Source organism: Apus apus, chromosome 15 (assembly GCF_020740795.1).
Source record: "Apus apus isolate bApuApu2 chromosome 15, bApuApu2.pri.cur, whole genome shotgun sequence".
In the NCBI taxonomy this organism is placed as follows: domain Eukaryota; kingdom Metazoa; phylum Chordata; class Aves; order Apodiformes; family Apodidae; genus Apus; species Apus apus.
The window spans coordinates 12,462,960-12,469,378 of NC_067296.1; positions in this window are offsets into that span (position 1 = coordinate 12,462,960).

Genomic DNA, 6,419 nt, shown 5'->3' on the forward strand with positions numbered 1-6,419 from the left:
CACTTTCCCCCTTAAAATCCCAGGAACATCCTCAGCATCTTATGCTATTCAATATAGGTCAGATTTTGAGCCTAATTTTTTTTTTTTTGCAGAATCATCTCTTATCACAGCTGTGGAAAAAATAGTTTTGGATAAAAAGGAATTAAAATCCTTCCTGATGGCAAGATCATCAAAGAAGCCAAGGGATAAATGGGCATGGATAAATGGGCATGGAAACCTAGCTAGGCTTCCTGCAAACAATTCTCTAGAACCTGAGATTGGAATAAGGAAAAAAAGAAAAAGAATAAAGTTTTTTTTCCCCATTCTTTCCTTGCAAAAACAGCTGTAGGATGTAAATCCTCCCACTGAGGCAGCACAGGGTGAGGCAGAAAGAATCCAGCCTCCATAGCTTAGTGGGCTGCTGACTTCAAAGCTGAATGGAGTGGCTTGAGAGTTGCTGCTGTTAGTGCTGAGGAGCTTTCATCTACATCTGACACGGAGCTCCCAGTGGGCACGTCTCTGTGGCTCAAGGATCTGGCACTGAAGCAGATGGGCAGCACATCAGCACCGTTGCTATCGATGGCAGGGGCTGGGTATCACCCTGAGCAAACTTTGCTCCCTGTTTCCTGCCACGAGGGAATCCCAGCAGAGGGGGACAGAGGGATTCACACACAGGGATGCTGCTTTGGAGAAAGGCTGGATCCATCCTGGTGTTGCTGAACAGCAGCTTCATGTTCTGGGCTGAAGGATGTTCCAATCTTGACTTCTGTAGCACCCCTGGACAAAGGGAAGGCAGGTAGCCTGGCATTTGCAGCAGCATTATTGACCAAATGTAAAGCCTTATTCTGAATCTCCAATGATCAACCCACTCTCATTTTGCTCCTAGAGCTCCTGCTCTACCAGAAAGGAATCCCTGGGCTGTGTGGATCCATGTCTGAGAGGTCAGGGGTTGCTAGAATAAGGAGCTGGTCTGGAACAGGCCAAGCCTGCAAGCCCTTTTTCCAATATTATGTGGGGAACAGAGTCACCACAGTGACCAGGATTTCTCTGTATGCAAGAACTGCAGGATTTGGTCTAAGCATCTGATATGAAGCAGCATTTTCAAGTACATACGTAGGCTGGGTGTTATATTTTTTTTGCAAAATCATGGCCTAAAATCAAGCAAAGATAAACAGGTCATGAATGTATTTAGGCTGGGAACCAGAAGAACAGCCTTCCAGTTGGAGGAACTGCCAATGTTCAGATAAGGCACCAGAAATTTCTGTACACATTTTTCCAGTGTAAGCAGGGTGTGAGTGAGGAACCAAGAGGCCTCACAAAGACCAGGGCAGTCTCTGGAAGCCTGGGAGGATGATGAGTAAGCACAACATGCATCCAGAGTTTACCATCCCCCTCTCTCCTGATCAGGTTCTAATGCAAGGACCTTGTCTCAGGAATCCTACCACATATCATCATGTTAAATCCTCTCCTTAAATCAACACACCCAGGGGGACCAGCACTCTTTGGAGCTAAGCTTCACACTCACCACATCCACCTGAAGACCAGCCACCAGGTTTTTGGGACTATGCATTCTCCTGAGCTCATCCTCCCCCTCCTCTTTAGTACATCTCAGAAAATGCCCAGAGGAACCATTCCCTACGTGTGTTATGTATGTAAGAAACTCTGAAACCCACCTCCATTGCTCTCCTCCTGCATCCCAAACCCATGAGCCAGCTTTGACTCCAGCTGTTGGTCCCACCAGTACATCAGCTCTGTGACCTGCCATGGTTTTAATCCACCTCCAGTCAGTTCCAGTTGGGAGTCCTGGTTTCTCTTGGGTGCTGCAGCAGCAGAGTGTCTGTGTCCCTCAGATTCCCAGGTTCTCACCAGCAGCTGGGGACACAACCCACTGCTCTCCCTGCACATTTCCAGTTACAGCAAATAACATGCTGAGCCCCGGGAGGCAAAAGTTGCCAGCAGACCTGTGTGCTGATAACTGTGTGACTCAGAGAATGACTCAGGCTCTCCTGCATGACATGAAGTATTTAAAAACCAGGAGCTGGTTGATTTAATCATATAGCTCTGCACTCAGGAGGGCCGTGTGCTCGAGTCATGAAAAATGTATGTGGTGTTTATGTGGGGATTTGTGAATGACTGAATCAATCAAACTCTCTCCCCTGAACCACGTGGCACTGCACCACCTGCTCTTATTAGTTCATCAATAATTTTCATGGGAGGAACTTGCAAAATCCATTTTCTGGAGAGGTTCCACTGGAGATCAGCACATCTCGCAGCAAGTTTGGTAAGAGCAGGGTGTGCAGCACAGCTCATCCAGAACTGGGGAACTGTGGAAGGATTGATGACAATGTTCAAGGCAGAGCAGAAAACCGTGGTGCCTGAGGGATGCAGGAGGAACATGCACTTTGGCTCAAAAATTCCTACCATAATTTCTGCTTAAGACAAAGAAACAAAAGAACTCCTAAAATCCCTCCTTCCCAAGAACCATCACTGCATGCTGGGCTTGCTAAACTTACCCATGACTTCAAGCTCTGTTCTGAGCACTGGAGTTGTCTGGGCTCCCAGCTGAGCACCACAAAGATGCACACGAGGCTGCTGGGGCCAAGGTGCATCTGAGCTTGAGAAGGATCTACACAAAATGCTCAACCCACTTAAATCCCCCAAGCAGAACTTAAGCGAGACTTCAGTAGTGACTGGAATGAGCTTTCCTGCAGTGAACTGAGGAGAGAAGCTGTTTCTAAAGCCAGCACTATAAATGGGCATTACTGATCAAATCCTGCTTAAAAGCATTTCACTAGAAGTGGTGCTCAGTCTCATGAGAAGGGCAGGAATGAAGTCACCTTCAAAATATCTACTGCCATAGAAGCAATGCCACTGCAGAAGCCTGTAAGGAGGTGGAATCTATGTGCATTTCTCTATTTTTGGTTGCTGCATTGCAGCCAGCACATCCCCAGCACAGTTCCCTTTAGCTTCGAGCTCATTGGACTTCCTACACCCACAGCACCATCTCCCTTACACACACAACAGAGGAACCTTTGTGTGGTGGGTTTTTTTCCCCCAGCCCGAGGTGGAAATTTCTATTCATGGCTAGACTTGCACAAACTTATTTCTTACAAAATTTTGCAAATGAAATCCCGAGACTAGCTGAAAACACCAGTTTACTGCTGAGTTAAGTGGGAGGCTGATGCACAGGGGGATCTGCAAGATGAGAACAGCAATCTGTGGTGCTGAGAGAGTGATTCAGCACAGACAGATGCTTAAGGATCAGCAAGGAAAAGAGTTGTGATGGTCTGTTACTGGAATTGTTTTGCGTGATGGGCAGTAAGGGAGCCAGTCCTTGCTATTTCAGATGGAATAAAAGTGAGTAGAAATGCTTACATTGTTGCTCTACCAGGTTCATGTGCCCTTTCAAATCCAAGTGAACCTGAGCTGTGCTCTGAACCTGTTCCTCTGGGAAACCAGTTCGTCAGCCTGGGCGTCCTACCTACATCATGTCAGTGGTGACATCAGAGCAATAATTTGTCTGAACAAAACAAACGGGACCTGCCAGCCTCCCAGAAGGACTGGTCTGCTCACGGGACAGCTTCTCTTCTGCTTTTTTAGTCTGTGGGTTGTAACTCTAAGGGTAACTTCAGTGACTTTTTGGAGATCATTGTGCAAAATGATCCCTCTAGTGCTGAACGGAAATGTGGCAACAAACGGGGCTTAACTCTGCACAAAGCCTGGATCCCTGGGTCTGGCACACAGATGCCCCTTGGAGTCATTAGCCAAATTCCAGGGAAATTATTAAGAGGCTGCCATGCTCCCCGGGAGGGCAGGATCAACCCAGTAAGGTCCTGTAAACATGTTCCCTTCAGCAGAGCTGAGCCCACGGGTGGAAGCCTCTGCAAAGCTCCAGGGATCCTTACAGCTCTCAGATTTCTTCCTTACAGCTGAACAGTTCAACTCTGAGGCTGCCTGCATCTCCCCAGATCAATACATGCATTTGCCTGGCAAGAATGACTTCAACAAGAGACTGACAGGCACAGTCACTAGAATTAATGGACTTGACCAATTATCTGGTGTTTCTGTGCCATGAGGGGGTGGGGACAACAGCAAACCAGGGGGCTGAGCTGGAGAGGAGTTTCCAGAGATGGACCAAGTGCAACCTGTAAAGTTTTATTCACTTCAGCAACTTGCTCAGAGCTGACACAGCTATTTTTTGTTTCTATAGTTATGGGATTGCCCTAACTATGAACTATGTGTCCCTGCCAGCCCCTCCAGTGCTTCCTGCACCGAGATACGGGGCATCAGCTGAAACTGCCTGCTGGAAAAAGGCAAGAAGCTACATAAAAGAAAATAAAAGTCCAATAAATGGAGGCGAATTCTGTGGTGGTCCTGTGCAATGGGAGGAATAAAAAAATAATCTCTGTGGGATAAAAAATAAATTGTGGAGTTCATTATTTTTGGCAGGACTTCTGCACATTTTGCTTATCAAGGGATGGTCATAGGGAGGGGATTATTTTATAGTCGCATAAAAGTTCTCCCCTCCTTCTGTTCTCCCAACCCCAGGCTGCCTCCCTGCAGTCTGAGGGGCCTCTTGATGGGATTACACTTTAACTTTCCTTTTTTTTAATTTTTCTTTTTTCTTTTTTTTTTTTTTTCTGGATGGAGTATTTTTAAAAGCCAGATTTTTCCATCTCACTGCATGTGTTTAGTGCTGCTCTGGGTATTGCTGCCTCCTGCGAGTCAGTCCCAGCAAGGGACAGACACAGTGCTGGCTGCTGGGGACAGAAAGGGACCCTGATGCACTTCCCCATGGCCGTGACCCAGTGAATGGTTTGAACTGGGATGAGCTGCAACCCTGCACCCTCCAGCTGCCCATCCCCTCTCCCTGCCAGCTCCTGTGTGCTGTGTCCACATCACAGCACTGAGCTGCAGAATGACATGGACCTTACCTGGGCTGAGCTGGGCTCCAGGAGAAGGTGCTGTGGAAGGTGGGGACTGTCCATCAGGTGGTCATGCCATGAGAGCCCCAGGCTCCCTCCTGCACTGCCTGGAGCCTGTGGACACAGGGCATTGCAAGAGCAGCTGGTGCTGGGGATGGAACTGCTGCTTTCTTCATTAGACCCATCACCACTTGATAACCTGTCCACCTCAGGAATTTCTTCAGGACAACAATTCCCAGAATATCCAGTGCTAGTGGATATCTCATAAGCTGTCACTTTGCTCTTCAAGGCAGAGCACATTCCCTGGACATCCCTGCACCCTTCCAGATCCTTCCCTGGTACCAGAGCTGTCTTAGCCCAGCTCCCTGCTCCCGTGCAGCTGGGACTTTTTGGGGTGTTTTTTATTTTCTGCCTGCTTGCTCTTGGGAGGTGGAAACGGGCTGTAGTGTGTGCAGAAAGGATGCTCTTGACAGGCTGGGCACTTGGTTTGCTGTGGTTCACCCTTCTCATGAATAGGCAAACAAAACCATGTGTAAATAGAAATAACTGTGGGTAAAGAAAATGTTTGAGCACCATAACAAAAATCTCTGGCACTTCTGGTCTGTTTCAGCCCTCTTATCTGCACATGTGCTTGGAACAACCCAGTCTGGCTCCTGGTGCAGTGTCGAGGCTGCAGGGATGCAGGCTGCAGCCCTTCCCATCCCATCCTCAGCTAGAGAGCCCTGACACTTGATGCTGAAGGAAAAATTGCTCATCCTTAACACACCAGAAAAAAACAATGCTTAAAACCAGCTTATCAGCATGAGAACAAGCTCCCAGCAATCCTGCTAAGGTCGGTGGGAACTGCTGAGCTGGTGCTGGGTCTTGCAAAGCTGCCTTTTCCAGGCATGCAGGACATGTTGGGGTGAAAGAGCATGCCAGCCCTCCCTTCCCATGCTCTTCTCCTTGCCCTCTCTGGGGACATGTCCCACCTGCCCACCCACATGCTTGCTCCTAGAAAAGAAAACCATGGTCTTTCTCCAGATCAAACAAGATGCACACAGGTATGAAACCTGGGCAGGGATTTAATCAATGCAGGTTTGTGTATGTGGTGTTCAGCTTGGTCACCACCCTTTGGCCAGCCACCGGGTCACTGTACATGGGCAGTGGGGTCTGGGTAGTCTCTTCTCCTTGCATGGAATCCCAGGGAAGAACATGGTCCTGATCCAGGGTGAGTGCTGCAAAGAAAACATCTCCTCTTCCTATCACTGGTCTGAGGATCTGCTCCAGTACAGGGCTGGGGGTCACTGAATGCGCTGCTCCACCAGCAGCCACCTGGCTGCTCCAGGTACCACCTGCATGGCTCTTCCTTGCCTAGCTTCTCCCAGGGCACTGAGTGAGGGTTTCCAGGGTGCTCTCCTCATTAATTAGTCCTTAGGAATTCCCCACTGCCTGGCCCAGCACGGCAGGAGGAGTTGCTCTCCCAGCGTGGGTGGGATGCTGAGGTCTCCAAGCCCTCCCCTTTGGTCTGCAGCA